General features: G+C 43.6%; 1 protein-coding gene and 1 pseudogene across 1 annotated transcript in view; both read right to left on the bottom strand.

Moving 5' to 3' along the window:
• Positions 1-17079, bottom strand: part of COL18A1 (collagen type XVIII alpha 1 chain) — a 299672-nt gene that overhangs the window by 177869 nt on the left and 104724 nt on the right. The window lies entirely within an intron of this gene.
• Positions 15209-15318, bottom strand: LOC143925792 (U2 spliceosomal RNA; annotated as a pseudogene).

The following is a 17079-nucleotide window of genomic DNA, read 5'->3' as shown; positions in this document are numbered from 1 at the left end:
TGGACCATAAGATCAGAAGATTTATGGGACATAAGACCAGATGATTCATGGACCACAAGACCAGAAGATTCCAGGACCACAAGATCAGAAGATCCCTGGACCATATAATTAATGATATGGGTATTCTGTTATATCCCCCTGTCATTAGTTTGATGGTGCAAGGTTCCGAATTTCATTTTCTCAGTAGTTTTAAATGGATACCTGAGGCCGCGTACACACGCGCGGACTGTTCGCCCAACTTTGTCCGTCCAACAGTTTCGGCAAACAGTCCGCTCAAAATTAGCATGGACGGACATGGCCACACACGACGAACGAACAGTTTGCTGAAACCGTGCGCGATGACGTGAACGGCACGTACGACGGGACGAAAAATACGACGTCCTATACACTGCATTATAACTTTCGGCGTGTAAATCCTTTCTGAGCATGCGCGGAACTTAGTTTGACGAACAAGCCTACACACGGGCGGACTGTTCGCTGAAACAAGGTTTCAGCGGACAGTTTTACGGAATTTCCGAAAAACCTTGTTCGTCAAACTGTCCGCTGAAACTGTCCGCTGAAAGCCCACACACGAGCGGACTGTCCGCCCAAACACTGTTCAGCGGACAAAGTTGGGCGAACAGTCCGCGCGTGTGTACGCGGCCTAAGAATCACACCAAACGCAAGGCATAAAAAGATGGGTTCCACAGTCTGCCTGGTCTTGATGTGAATCCCAAGTGATATGATCTCCATAATAAATCAGTAATCCAATGTTCTTGTTTAAAAGAACAATAAAACAGTTATCTTACTATCTTTATAAAGTTTGAACAGTTGTATTATGTTTTCTGTCAATATAAGTGAAGTCCTCGAGATAGACATCTCAAGTTGCATGTTAAGTTTGCCCAAAACTGCCAGATGCTGCAGATGTTCTCTTAGCAAAACCACATCATTTATTGAAACATCCTGATGCTGCACAAACAAATTAACCAAAGAAAAATAATGTGTTAAAAGCTGTAGACAAGACGGCAGCAGAGCTGTGTCCTTTCCAATGGCAAAACAAACAGATGGGATGTGTATTTAGCTTGCAGTTCTCTGTGATGTACAGCATCAGATAATTATGGACGTCAGTAACATGCATTTGCTTTCTCAGACACATAGACAATAAAGTTCATTAACTTTAGTCACTATACATTCATTGTGCAAAAACAGCACAATTACAGGCTAGCTAGGATCTAAAATGCTAGCCATACTGATAGAATAAACAGACTTCCTAAAGAGTGTATAAACTCAAGATTGCAATTTACTAATCTTAAAGTGGTTGTATAGACTTTTTTACAACTTTTACCTACAGGTAAGCCTGTAGGTAAAAAAAAAACCTGTTCGGTTTAGGAGATATTACCCTCGCAATGCGCCGCTGACTGCATCGGAGCATACGCACAGGGGATCCTTGGCCGAAAGTCCGGCAGACGCCGGACCCTGCCGGAAAGAAATCTCCCGTGCGCATGCGCGCGAGTGACGATATCATGGCTCCGGCCACTCACAGCGCCGGAGCCGCGATACCCGGAAGACACGCCGAGGGAACACGTCAGCTCCCTCGGTGTGGATCGGGTGAGATGTCATCATTCTAAGGTAAGTATTTCATAATGAGCTAGTATGCGGTGCATACTAGCTCATTATGCCTTTTCCCTTGCAGGTATGAAAAAAAAAAAAAACCTCAGCGGGTTTACTACCACTTTAAGATGTGGTGGTTGTTTTGGATTTTCTTTTTTCGAGTTTGATTTTTTGTAATTTTCACCAGGTGATCCTGCCAGTAACCTGCCTCATGTACACTGCTGCTGGTAAACGTTTAAGAGCAGTTGGGCATTTTTTTCAACTGCTCCTGAGCTCTCCTCTATGTTATCTTATCAGTACATGTACACAGGGTCGTTCATAGTCATTTCTAGGCAGTTGAATTTAGAGGCTTCATTTGGAACGCAAAAAAATGGGTTCAGAAGCTGAGTTTAGAGGCATTTCAAGCATCAAACACTTCTAAACGTGGTTACTCGCATTTAGCCATGTTTCATTTACAGGCGTTTTTCATTTTTGGCTATTTTGAAAAAATATATATATATATATATATATATATATATATTTATTTTATTTTTTTAATATGTTTCTAAACGCGGCATGTAAATGTGCTAAAACTGACGTTTTAAACGTGGGTTACTATCTGTCAAATTAAATCGTTCAGGAGAGACTGTAAAAACGTTCTGTGTAAATAAAGCCTAAAGGTCTCTACTTCACCGCACTGTATATATGGAGTAGTGTTGTCACTCTAGGAACGGAAGTATGCAAGGATTACAGAACAAAATTCCCACTGTCCCTATTTCCATAACATTGGAGGAAGGTGTTCTGTAGTTTGAACTTAGAAGGGTCCTAGAAACAATAATAATCAATGCCGCAGATGCAAACTGCACAGTAAATGATCACACCAAAGATTTCTGACAGATTTAACTGTTTTTTTTGAGTAGTCAAAGTTTATTGTTAGGCCGCGTACACACGGGCGGACTGTTCGCCCAACTTTGTCCGCTGAACAGTGTTTCAGCGGACAGTCCGCTCGTGTGTGGGCTTCAGCGGACAGTTTCAGCGGACAGTCTGACGAACAAAGTTTTTCGGAATTTCCGTAAGACAGTCCGCTGAAACTTGGTTTTGTCCGTCCAAACTTGGTTTCAGCGGACAGTCCGCTCGTGTGTAGGCAAGTTGGACGGACTAAGTATCGCGCATACTCAGAAAGGGTTTACACGGCCGAAAGTTGCATTGCAGTGTATAGGACGTCGTTTTTCTAGTCCCGTCGTACGTGCTGTACACGTCATCACGCTCGTTTTCAGCGGACTGTTCGTACATCGTGTGTGGTCAAGTCCGTTCATGCAAATTTTGAGCGGACTGTTTGTCGGATTGTTTGACGAACAAAGTTGGGCGAACAGTCCGCCCGTGTGTACGCGGCCTTAGAGTTTTCTATACACTAGCTCTCCGCACCAGAGTAGAATGAAAGCACCATGCTTGCACAGTGCACAATGCTTGTATAAGTTCTTTTCTTAGAAAGACTTTGCATTCAGATGTTAGGAATTTTCCAATGTTCTAGAAGAATTTTGTTATAGGTTTTATTGCCTAGTAAAGCTCCGCTTTTGCATTTTTAGCTAAGGTTGGTCATATATTGTACATATACGACCAAGTTGACCAAGATTGTAAAAATGTTCCATTTCACTGCATGCTGCAGACTGTCCGTGTATTAGTAAATTAAAACTTCAGTGACCCCAGAGATACAAAACATTTACCTGGTTGGCCTGGGATTGATAAGCTCTAATGAGCAGGGCCCTCTGATTCCTCTTGTACCAAACTGTAATGTCTGCCTTCATTTTGTTAAGTGCTGCGTGAACTGTTGGCGCTATATAAATCCTGTATAATAATCATAATAATAATTTCCATTTCATATGTACTGCCACCTGTTTGTCAAATCTGGCATTACACGGTGCACCAACAAGGAATAGTGGAACTTCAGCCCTCACAGCAGTGTACTCAACAGCAGCAGAAGGGTTCCCATCCTTGCTGATGAGAGGACTATTAGAGGAGAAGCCCTTATGACTTCTACACAAGGTCGGAATTCCAACGGAAAAGGTCAGATCGGATTATATTGTCGGAAAATCCGATCGTGTGTGGGCTCTATCTGACTTTTTCCATTGGAAATTCCGATGGAAAAAATTTGTGAGCAGGACATCAAATTTTCCGACAATAAAATCCGATCTGACTTTTTCCGATCATTTGTAGAGAATTCAAATCGGACAAAGTCCCACGCATGCTCAGATCAAATTACGAGACCAAAGCTATTGGCTAGTAGCCTCGACATAGTCCCATCATAACGAACAAACATCATCACATTCTGAAAGATCGGATTTTATGATAACTTTGTCCGATTGTGTGTATGCGACACCAGTTTAGGACAAAATGTCCAACCGTGTGTACGAGGCATTAGGCCTCATGCACACTGGGTGTGTCCAGCTCTTGTAAATGCCTTTTTCCTGGCAGGTGAAAAGCTGCATAAAAAGACCTTCAAGCGCTTGAGCGTGTATTCATTTCATTGCCTAGAATATAAATGTATTTTGACCATTGAAATTAACCACTTAAGCCCCGGACCATTTGGCTGGCCAAAGACCAGAGCACTTTTTGCGATTCAGCACTGCGTCATTTTAATTGACAATTGCGCGGTCGTGCGAAATGGCTCCCAAACAAAATTGATGTCCTTTTTTTCACACAAATAGAGCTTTCTTTTGGCGCAATTTCGGGACCATTCCCATTTATACAGCGATCAGTGCAATAAAAAATGCATTGATTACTGTGTAAATGTGACTGGCAGTGAAGGAGTTAACCACTAGGTGGCGCTGTAGGGGTTAAGTGTGTCCTAGAGAGTGATTCTAACGGTGGGGGGGAGGGGCTGTGTGTGACACGACACCGCTCCCGATTACAGCGAGCTGTGATCAGTGTCAGTGTCACTAGGCAGAACGGGGAGATGCTTGTTTACATTTCCCTATTCATCCTCTGTGCGAGAAGATTGTGGGTATCCACAGGACCCGCAATAACGTTCACGAAGCTCCAGACAGCGCGCACCCACCTCTCAAAGGGCAACGTACAGGTTCGTGATTCTGCACAGTCTATTTGCCTTTAGTAAATCAACCCCTATTTGTGCATGGACACATAGGCTAACATTGAGGGGTGTTTAGAGGCAGAGAAAAAACACAAGATGCATCTAAATGTGACATTTAAAATAATTCCCAGAGTGCATGAGGCCTTATTGTTAATACAGCTTTAGAAGTTGGAAAGAATCATTTTATTTCATTACGAAACCCTCAGAGCACACAATGGCTTCCTATCCACTTCTTTGAATACAATTCCAGCAAGTTTAGCTCAGTGTTCACAAAAGAAATTTTTTGGCCCAGAAAGACCAAAATACTGCCTCTCCTACTGAGGATCTGCTGCCAGAAATATCAGACCACTGTTCTGATGGACCCTTTCATTAAAATGGTATTGTATGTAATATTTCCTATATCACAAGCTACGATATGCTTGTGTGATTTCACATTCCAGGGGCTGATAAACAGCTCTATTGTTCTCCTATTCTCTGAGGGTTTGCTTGGCTCCTTTCCCTATAGTGTACCCTCAATTTCCAGACTTGAAACTGAGCGGACATGAATACTATCCAAGTATTTATTATTTTAATAGAGTATTCATTAAAAATAATGATCAACTTTAAAGGATCTGGTTTACAGACAATTTGGTTAACTTTCAAGTGCGAACAAGCTATACAATGCAATGGGAACTATGCTATAATATAACATGGTTAAAAGTATAGAGAAGAAAAAAAGATATATGTTAGGGCTGTTACTGATTTTCGTGTTCGATTAATATTTTTTAAATCGATTAATCGACTAATTTCGATTAATTATAATGCACATACAGATCCAAATACTTTTAGCTGATCTCCTTGCATTGCAGTTCTGCATTAGTCAGTGGTAAATGTGGTATACACTATATACAATCACCCGACACTAGTTAGTTTCCACAATCCATTACTTAAAGAGGGATTCCACCAAAAAAAAAATATTAAAAGCCAGCAGCTATAAATACTACAGCTGCTGACTTTTAATAAATGGACACTCACCTGTCCCGGGTTCCAGCGATGTCGGCAGCCGAGGCCGATCGATCGCTCGGCCCTCGGCTGATGCCGCCACCATTCTAGGTGAGGGAATCAGGAAGTGAAGCGAATCGGCTTCACTTCCCGGTTCCCTACTGCGCATGCGCGAGTTGCGCAGCGCAATAGGAAATCTCCGCGCTGTCACTGGGACCCGTGTGTGTTGCAGCAGACAGCGCGGCAGGGCAGGAAATGGCGTAGACTCCCACGGGAGTCTATGCCCGGAAGTGGGTGTAAATACCTGTCTATGACAGGTATCTCCACCCCCCTCCCCCCTGAAAGGTGTCAATTGTGACACCGGAGGGGGGGAGGGATCCGATCAGCGGAGGTTCCACTTTAGGGTGGAATCCCGCTTTAACTTCACAGTTCACACAAATAGGTTTTAAATTCAAACAGTAGCACTGACGTAAGCCATTTTTTTCCCCACAGTAGCGTGACAATCCCTCCACCTCCGGTCTAACTAATCACTCTCACCTTATGGCATGGACCCCTGTGCAAACAGGTGCTCATTCAAGCGGGTATCAAAAGGGTTAACACGGACCATAAACTTCTCTCAGGTTTCCTTAGATCTCAGCGAGGACACCAGGTCATGGGTAGAAAGAAAAGATCTAAGTGCTCACCGCTTAAGTATAAGATTGAATTTTTGCGTTCCAAAACAAACTACTCACATAAAGATGGTGAAAAAACAGCATGTAAAGCCGACAATCATGTTAGTTCCGTTAGGGCAGCAGCGGGTGACGTCATGCGTAGCTCCTTCTCCGTACGCGTTAGGTTCAATCAGAACTTCAATGTCACCAGACTCCTCCCCCCCTTCCCTTCGTTAGCAGACGGAGGCACTTGGGGAAGGGGGGAGGAGTCCGGTGACGTTTATATCCGTGATGTCAACAGATCTCCGACGGAACTCCCTGAAGACCCGGAAGCCAAGCGGAGAGGTGGGAGGGGGGCAAATGTTAGCTTGGAACTACCTGGAAGCGGGTGTGGCTAAACTGTTGAGGGGTGTGGCTTACAAACATGCTGGGTCTGTTCTTATCATATAGGATTTGCACAGTATCTCTTTTTTTTCTGTATGCCAAGTTTAATTACCTGTGTCACAATGGAGGGGATTTACTGAAACTGGTGCACACAGAATCTGGTGCAGCTCTGCATAGTAACCTATCTAGATTTTAGGCTCCTTTCACATCAGCAGACCGAAAAACAGACAGGCGGACCTGATCGGACCACCTATTGTTCTCTATGGGGCGGCAAATGTCAGTGGACATGTGTCCGCTGTCACCCGGTCAGATGGATGGGGATACATTCGCCATCAATCTGGCGGATCGGATGACAGTTGGATGGAAATTAACATTCAGTCCATTTCCATCCAATCGCCTCATAGGGAGCAGTAGGCTGTGTCTGTGTCAGCTCTGCATAGTGGAGCGGACACGGAACCTTTCATCCACCTGCTCAGTGGGGATCAGCCGAGAGATCTCCCGCTGAGCAGGCGGATCCGCTTTAATGGATTTCCCCCCGTGTGAAAGGGGCCCTTTTGTCAAAGTTTAATTGGACAAGCTGATTGGTTACTATGCACAGCCGCACCAGATTCTTGCTCAGCCAATGTCTTGCTCAGCTGCCCATAGACTGTTCGGACTCATGCTCCCACAGTCTGTTTGCATCATTACAAAAGGTTGCAGTACCATACAACAAGCTAATAACACCATTAGGATACAGCCATTCCTACTCCAGGTATGACAACACCACCTTAGATGGCATAGGCCAGACAGAGACTGCCTGGTGAGACCATGCTCTGTTAGGGAATTTTTCACTGAGCGGTCCGTATCAGAAAGAGAAAGAACCAATCGACAAACTATCCTGGTTGTGAATGATTACCCAGCCACAGACTGCTCTGTCATTGGGACCAATATCACTGTCTGCCTTGTTATTGATTACGTAAAGAAGATTACTGCTTACCCTTCTGAAGTTGCACTGGGCATTTCTCATTAGCTGAACTTCCCAGCTGTTCCCTGACTTTAATATATGATTTCTAATATCCAGTGGCAGCTGGTGCTCAAAATTTTTGGGGGCGCAAACAAACTGAAAAATTCTGAAAAAAAACCCCATTAATTGCAGCCTCACTGTACGATTAATCGCAAACCACTGTGCCCATCAACTGCTGCCACTGTGTCATCAAACACAGCCACTGTGCCATCAAACGCAGCCACTGTGCCCATCAATTGCCACTATTGTATCATTAATCGCAGCCACTGTGCCCATCAATTGACGCCACTGTGCCCATCAATTGTCGCCGTTGTATCATTAATCGCAGCCACTGTGCCCATCAATTGACACCACTGTGCCATCAAAGGCAGCCACTGTGTCCATCAATTGCCGCCACTGTACCATTAATCGCAGCTACTGTGCCCATCAATTGACGCCACTGTGCCACCAAACACAGCCACTGTGCCCATCAATTGCCACTACTGTGCCCATCAATTGCTCCCACTGTACCCATCAATTGCCGCCACTGTGCCCATCAATTGCAGCCACTGTGCCCATCAATTGCTGCCACTGTGCCCATCAATTGCTGCCACTGTACCATTAATTGCAGCCACTGTGCCCATCAATGGACGCCACTGTGCCACCAAACACAGCCACTGTGCCCATCAATTGCCACTACTGTGCCAATCAATTGCTCCCACTGTACCCATCAATTGCCACCACTGTGCCCATCAATTGCCGCCACTGTGCCCATCAATTGCCACGCCACTGTGCCCATCAATTGTTGCCAATATGCCCCATGAAATGCAGCCACTGTGCCATATCAAAATGCTGCCAGTGTGCCCCCCCCCCCCTCCGTCTGCACTTATCTGTCTCGGTGGGACAGCTCCTTGATGTCTTCTCCCTTCATCTCTTCCCGTCCTCTGCTATGATTGGAAGCCTGGCACCCATTTACAGTGCCTGACGTTTCAGCCAGGTGACGGGTAACAGATCTGAGCATCTGATTGGCGGAGAGGCAGTTTAGTGTTAGGAAAGCAAATATTCATTCGCTTTTCTAACACAGCTGAAAGACCTGCGAGCGCCCAGCATGGTGCTTGCAGGTCACCTTTTTTAAAGCCGATTAGAGTCTATGGCTCTAATTAGGTGCTTCAAAAACACCCCTTGCCCCTGTAATTCAGGCGCCCTGTACCCGAAAAGGGTCAGAGCGCCTGAATAGGGGCTGGCAGCAGCGGCCATAGATAGATTCATGCAATGCATGAATCTATCTATTGGTGATAGAGGGGGTGGCAGGAGAGAGGGGGATGCACTGCCACTGCTATCACCTCTGGGGGGCTGGGAACGCCAGCTCAAAGATGGGATCCCTGTTTGGTTTGTTAAATTTAAAGTCATTGACATTACTGCACAGAGCAAGGCAGAAGATTCACTGAAAAAGTGGGAGTCTCCGGGCCAATTTTCAGTTTGTGGCATACAACACAAATAAGAAGCACACAATACCACCTGTTTGCCTTCCAAATTTGAAATCTAAAACTGAGACAATTTTAGCAGAGCTGTTTAACTACTAAGCATGGCTCCTTGTGGCTTTATCCAGACTGGAAGTTAATCCTAGCTTTAGATGTTGGTCGAATTTAGCATTGCAGCATGGCCATAGAACTCAATGATCTGTAAAAATAACTATAATCCACATTTGGCTGGACTGGGCAACCAACAGGTCTGTCGGTCCCTTGCTTAAAGTATAACTAAAGGCAAAACTTAAAATAAAAAAATAAAAATTGGAACATCTTTCAGGTTTTTATTGACATCTGTGTCCCTGGTATATAATTTCACCCTCTCTACTTGTCCTGTGAATCATTATCAATGAAAGTAAAAGTCAAAGAAAATTTTAAATTTTGGGTTGACCTCAGAAAAATCAATCTTGCATTGGGACACTAGTTCTGTTGACCTGGGGATCCCCAAGGGATTTGTAGGGATTTCCTCTCACTTCCTGTTTTGGCTGTGGGACAGGAAGTGAAGGTGATTCTGCCCAATAGGACTTAGATGGCAAAAAAAACAACAACATCTGACCGGGGTTATAACCCTCACTTACTCTATTTTAACTTCTCTACATAAAAAAAAAAAAAAAAAAAAAGAAACATTCTCCACCCTCCTTAGTTTAGTCCAAGTTCTATTCAATATAAAGGAAAATGTATGAATTTTCCAATTTTTTAGGTCCAGTTGGATGGTGTTCTACTTATTTCTTATATATGGTAAAGATGACATTTGTAAATTGTTTACTAGTTACCAATCTGGATAATAAATAAATCATCGATGCCATAGATATGCGTATATGTTCGTATAAACAGCATACAGCTTTTTTATATATATATGCTTATATTTGTTTCAGTTAATTGCATTACCATAGTATTTTATTACACCCTTTTTTACAAATATGTGGCATTTTTAACAGCAAAGGATAACCTAATTTTTTTTATTATAAAGTTAAGCTGAAATCCAGGAAACATGCACGGTCTTGTCTGCGACCATTATATGAGGGCACATTCGCCATTTGTCTGGATTCCCAGGCCTGAGCTCTACAATTAGAATGCACATTCCAGTCCTCCTCTATAATCACTCTTCAAATAAGTACAGGTCTCTGAAAACATTCCACTTCCCAACCTGACATGTACATTACTAAAGTAGGAAGGACGCAGTATTCCCCTGTGGTTATTCGCTGTAGGAATCTCTGAGATTATACAGTTAAACTGCCCATTTTGTGGAAGAAAACGATACGTTGTGGAGGTGGAGAGGTTAAATACCACACCTTATTTATAGTAAGCTCAATCATTGGAAACAGATACAAAAAATGATCCCGGAAAATTAGATATAAGCAGTTGTCAAAAGTTTGTTTTACTGTAACCTGCCATTGGATCCAATTATTCCCTGATATCTGATAATGTTAACAGTCAGTAAAATCTATATGAAGCCAAAACTTGTCATTTTTTGTTTAACCGCTTCAGCCCCGGAAGAATTTACCCCCCTCCTGACCAGAGCACTTTTTATGATTCGGCACTACGGCGCTTTAACTGACAATTGCGTGGTTGTGCGACGTGACTCCCAAACAAAATTAGCGTCTTTTTTCCCCACAAATAGAGCTTTCTTTTGGTGGTATTTGACCACCTCTGCGGTTTTTATTTTTTTGCGCTATAACCCAAAAAATAGTGTAAATTTTGGAAAAAAAACAATATAATAAATATCCCCAAAACATATTTTAACCACTTAAGCCCCGGACCAATTTGCCGCCGGCGGCGCGCTCCCGGCCCACGGCTGGGCACTTAAAGAGCAACGTACAGGTACATGCTTGTGCCCAGCCGTGCCATTCTGCCGATGTACATCGGCGTGAGGCGGTCCTTAAGTGGTTAAAAAAACATTTTTTTCCTCAGTTTAGGCCGATACGTATTCTTCTACATATTTTTGGTAAAAAAAAAAAAATCGCAATAAGCGTTTATTGATTGGTTTGCGCAAAAGTTATAGCGTCTACAAAATAGGGGATATTTTTATGACATTTTTATTTATAATTTTTTTTTTTACTAGTAATGGCGGCGATCAACGATTTTTATGGGGACATTATGGCGGACACATCGGACAATTCTGACACATTTTTGGGACTATTGGCATTAATACAGTGATCAATGCAAAAAAATTGCATTGGTTTCTGCAAAAATGTCACTGGCAGTGAAGGGGTTAACCATTAGGTGGCCCTGTAGGGGTTAAGTGTGTCCTAGGGAGTGATTCTAACTGTGGGGTGGAGGGGCTGTGTGTGAGACACGTCACTGATCACCGCTCCCAATTACAGTGAGAGCTGATCAGTGACAGTGTCATTAGGCAGAACGGGGAGATGCTTGTTTACATTAGCATCTCCCCGTTCTTCCTCACTGTGAGACGATCGCAGGTATCCCCGCGGATACATTTTGGTTAAGGACACAAGCAAATGTGACAGTTAGTAATTTGGCATACTAGGAATGTAACTTTTATGAAAAACTGTTAAATTCATGGGCTTATTATTATTATTAAAGGTACTTATATAGCACTGTCAATTTATGCAGCGCTCTAATGCACATTGTACATTCACATCGGTCCCTACCCTCAAGGAGCTTACAATCTAAGGTCCCTAGATCACATTCATACATACACATAGATGGGCCAATTTAGACAGAAGCCAATTAACCGCTTAAGGACCGCCTCCTGCACATTTACGTTGGCAGAATGGCACGGGTGGGCACATCAATGTACAGGTACGTTGCTCTTTAAGTGCCGTTGGTCGCGCTCGCGACCCGGTCCTGAGCTCTGTGACCCGATCGCCGCTGGTGCCCAGAGCTGAAGAACGAGGAGAGGTAAGTGTAAACAAACCTCTCCTCGTGCTTCCTAGTGTGGCTGTCACTGATCGTCTGTTCCCTGTTATAGGGAAAGACGATCAGTGACATCACATGCCAAGCCACGCTCCCCTACAGTAAAAAAACACACACATGTCCCACTTAAACCCCTTCCCGACCCCTAGTGGTAACTGCTTCACTGCCAGTGTCATTTGCACAGGAATCAGTGCATTTAAATAGCACTGATTGCTGTATAAATGTCAATGGTCCCAAAAATGTGTCAAAAATGTCCGATGTGTCCGCCATAATGTAGCAGTCACAATAAAAATTGCTGATCGCCGCCATTACTAGTAAAACATTTTTTTTATAAAAATGCTATAAAACTATCCCCTATTTTGTAAACGCTATAACTTTTGCACAAACCAATCAATCACCAATTGCGTTTTTTTTTACCCAAAAATATTTAGAAGAATACATATTGGCCTAAACTGAGGAAAAAAAAATGTTTTTATATATTTTTTGGGGATATTTATTCCATCCTTCATGTTCCCAGCTATGTTCCAATACTGCAGCGGCAAGTAAAGTGTTAACACGAACATCTGTAAAATAGGAATGGCGCATTTCTCATGCTGGAAACAATGTATCACTCACAAGCAGGAACTTGTACATAGGGTAAGGCCTGACATGATCATTCAACAAAATATTTAAAAACTGCAAGCTTGGTGTTAAAATGCAATGTCTGGAATCTGTAGGAAGATTATAGGGTCATATTTACTTAAAAAGCCCCGCAGGGTGCCTTGATATGGTAGAGCAGGCCTAATGTCACTGCACCACCTCACCACTTCATTATTGATTCTATGGATTCATTTTATATAACATTAACATACGGCTTGAACCATCAGAATGCAGCGCCCTTTTTACAGATGCCCTCTGGCAATGTCAAACTTTGTGTCTGAGATCAGAATTCTTTTTCATTATAGGAAAGGAATGCTTTATACAGTGATAAGAGAAGCAATCCACGATTACAGGCACAACAAGTGAAGGTGCTACAACCCTTTGAGTCCTCCCAGTGAAAGGGCTACAACCCTTTACCTCCTTGTTCTTTTGGTTAGTCTTTCCCAAGGGAGGTGGTCTCAGTGGGGACATCGATAGTTTAAAAAAACGATTAGATAAGCACCTGAAGAACCACAACATACAGGGATATATACAAAGTAAAGACAGAGAAAAGAGCTGAAAAACGTACTTAGTACTGATAGGCCGACATTTCATCCCCATCTTTCAAAAAATCAGTTCTTCCATAGACTGTGCACCTACGTTTCATCCTGTAAAGAGTCTTATGATGTGTACACGCGGCCGGACTTTAATAGCAAAGGTCAGACGGTACGAATCTGTCGGACAATTCAACCATGTTTGGGCTTCATCAGACCTTTACTGTCGAAAAATCAGACGGACTTTAGATTTAGAACATGTTTCAAATTCTTTCTGATGGACTTGAGTTCAGTCGAAAAATCTGTTTATCTGTATGCTAGTCCGACGGACGAAAACCGACACTAGGGCAGCTATTGGCTATTGGCTATGAACTTCCTTTTTCTAGTCCGGTTGTACCTCATCACGGTGGAATCCGTCGGACTTTGGTGTGATTGTGTGTTGACAAGTCAGTTTTGGCAGAACTCCGTTGAAAAGTCCTTCGGAGTTCAGTCCGAAGAAAAGTCCGGCCGTGTGTACACAGCATTAAAGTAAAACTCCAGACAAATTGCTAAATACATACCGTAGTTAATATACTGTTTTACCTATCTGTAGGGTTCATTTTGGCTCGCCATACTATGCTAATGTAAAATTACTGACTCAGCATAACTGCTACCTAGGTCAGCAGCTGCTAACACTAAAAAGAGGAGATGATGCAGATTTACTGTCCCGTGAGAAGACCAGAGGGGTGACGTAAGAAGCAGAATTGCTGAAATCAGGAAGATTAATTAATTTACTTAACACAGTCATGTTGTATAGTGGTAAAATATGTGTAAATCCCAAGACTGGTGGTACAGAATAACAAAAAAAAAGATTAAAAAAAAATGATATTATATATATATATATATATATATATATATATATATATACACATACATATATATATATATATATATATATATATATATATATATATGTATACATACATACATACACACGCAATATATATATATATATATATTGCTTTCAACAGTTTGGTATTTGTCTGGTGTTTCCATTTACCTTTCACAAGCGGAATGTGAGGTCAGATCGGGGATCTTTTTTTTTTTTTTTTTTTTAGTTGAAAGCCTGTGGCGTGCAAAACACACTCAAAAACTTCACCTGGTGCATAAAAAATGTGCACACACATAAAGAGTGACACAAAAAAGTGCAGCGAATACACAAGCCCTCTGAAATCAGAGGGCCTTGTCCTGAATCCCCCTGGGTGTTAGGCTCCAGACAGGGGCAAGAACACTTAAAACGTGATCCTTCTGGCCGAAACAAGGCGGACCCCGTTCTTTGGAAGGTCTGTCGAAACAGACCTACCCAAATACTAGGTGGGGCTCCCCCGAGGGGAGACCCCAACCATGAGAGAGAGGGCGAACTAAGCCAGAAGGCCATGTCCACCCCTCCCCAGACTTTCAGGACAGGCCCAAGGACCTGCGACCCCACTCATCACACGTGCAGTGACAAACAAAAGACGTGACAACACACAAAAGAAATAAATGAAATAAAGTGGGGAAGGGATAGTGAAGAGGAGAGTGAAAAGGGGCACATACTCTATAGGCTTTCAAACCCCAACCCTGACCCACAGCCCAGACCACAGCAGCCCCCACTCCGGTCAGGAAGGCATGGAGTTCAGGAAGCCAGAGGAGAGCCTGCCCCTCAACAAGCTCATCCACGCTCCCGTCCCTCCTACCTAATTACATCCAGAGGTACTAGTGTTCCTCCACGCTTGGCAGTTCGGACACAGTGTTCCCTCCGAAAAACTGTCTGGAGATAGAGCTACCCCAATCTAGGCCAGGAGACCAGGGACCCGACCCTCTGGATCAGACCCAAGATGCAGCACCCATCATCACCAGGAGCACCGTTCTGGACGGCTCAGACTCAGGCCCCACTGACACCGTCTTGGATGCCAGATGCTGAACCCTACCGAAACCGCCCTTCCAGGTGCAATGACACCAATGGATTTGCATCAGCCCTCCCCACCTCAGGAGTGACGTCAGCGCCTCCTCTGGAGACTGATAAGAACAGATACTACACTTGATCTTAGCCAAAAGGCCGAAAAGTGATTTTTCCAGAAGTGCATTTGTGAGATCAGGCACTGAAGTGAGCGAGAAGGCCTGGCTCGCAGTCTCTGCTCTAATCTTACCAAAGGTGTTGGTAAGGGTATCGGGTTGAGGGCAGGACTCTGTGCTGGCCAGTGAAGTTTCTCCACCCCAAACTCACTTATCTATGTCTTTATGGACCTTGCTTTGTACACTGGTCATTTGGTGGAGGGGGGATTATGGCATGGGGTTGATTTTTAGGAATTGAGCTTGGCCCCTTAGTTCCAGTGAAGAGAACTCTTAAAGCCTCAGCATACCAACACGTTTTGGACAATTTCATGCTTCCAACTTTCTGGGAACAGTTTGGGGATGGCCCCTTCCTGTTACAACATGACTGCACACCAGTGCACAAAGCAAGGTCCATAAAGACATGGATGAACAAGTTTGAGGTGGAGGAACTTGACTGGCCTACACAGAGTCCGGATTTCAACCCGATAGAACACCTTTGAGATGAATTGGAGTTGAGACTGCTAGCCAGGCCTTTTCATGCAACATCAGTGCCTGACCTCACAAATGCGCTTTTGGAAGAATGGTCAAACATTCCCATAGACACACTCTTAAGCCTTGTGGACAGCCTTCCCAGAAGAATCGAAGCTGTTACAGCTGCAAAGGTTGGGCCAACCCAATACTGAATACTATGGACTAAGGCTGGGATGACATTAAAGTTCACGTGCCTGTAAAGGCAGGTGTCTCAATACTTTTGGTAATATAGTGTATATCTTGAAGACTCCGTAGGTTCAATTCACACAACTAACACACACACAAGGATAAGTATCCTTGTTTTCAACAAGAAGAGCTTATGCACACTGTACGTTATTCCAGCTGCTGTTAGGGGCCTCTGACATTTTTTTTAACTGCTTCTAAATGCCCCTCCATGTTAGCCTATGTGTCCATGCGCCCATAAACTGTCAGAGGCATTTGGAGGCATAAGCGTTTCATTTAGGGGCAGGAGAAAAAAAACAAAAACATCAGCCTGCGCTTCTAGGAGCAGTAAAAATGAAAAACCCCTCTAAACGCTGCTAAATACTGTAACAAGCTGTTAACCGCATTTAGCCGCGGTTGGTGTTTTTACATTATAGGGATTGTTTTTACGGAAAAATGCCCAGAAATGCTAACGCCAAAAAACACAGCACACAACGCATATTTAACGCTGCTTTTTCCTGGCAGCAGCGCTGGCATTGTGCATGAGGCCGAACAATTGATTTCTGTCCATGATACTTTTTTTTTATTTGCAACTGCATTAACACGGTGGCACAGTGGTGTAGTGGTTAGCACTCTAGCCTAGCAGTAAGAAGGGTCACTGGTTTGTATCCAACCACGACACTGCCTGGAGTTTGCATGTCCTCCCTGTGCCTGCGTGGGTTTCCTCTGGGTACTCCGGTTTTGTCCAACACTCCAAAGACATGCAGGTAGGTTAATTGTCTCTGTCCAGAAATTGGCCCTAGTATATAAATGGGGACCTTGGATTGCGGGCTCTTTGAGGGTAGGGGCCGATGTGAGTGTGCAATGTACAGGGAAAAGGGGCAATTGTGGACACTCACTCAGGTTGAACTGGATGGACTGGTGTCTTTATTCAACCTTGATAACTATGTAACTACGTAACACAGCTCCTGATGAGTGAATATAAGGTCCCGAAACGAGTAGAGCTTTCAACTACCGTTATGTGTGCACAATTTTCAACAATGTATGGACGTTCCATCTTGACCGTTTCTCTAAACATTGAACC

Source organism: Lithobates pipiens, unplaced genomic scaffold (genome assembly GCF_037356315.1).
Source record: "Lithobates pipiens isolate NorthernLeopardFrog02 unplaced genomic scaffold, aLitPip1_a1.2 Scaffold_22, whole genome shotgun sequence".
In the NCBI taxonomy this organism is placed as follows: domain Eukaryota; kingdom Metazoa; phylum Chordata; class Amphibia; order Anura; family Ranidae; genus Lithobates; species Lithobates pipiens.
This window is presented reverse-complemented; position numbering and strand designations above follow the sequence as displayed.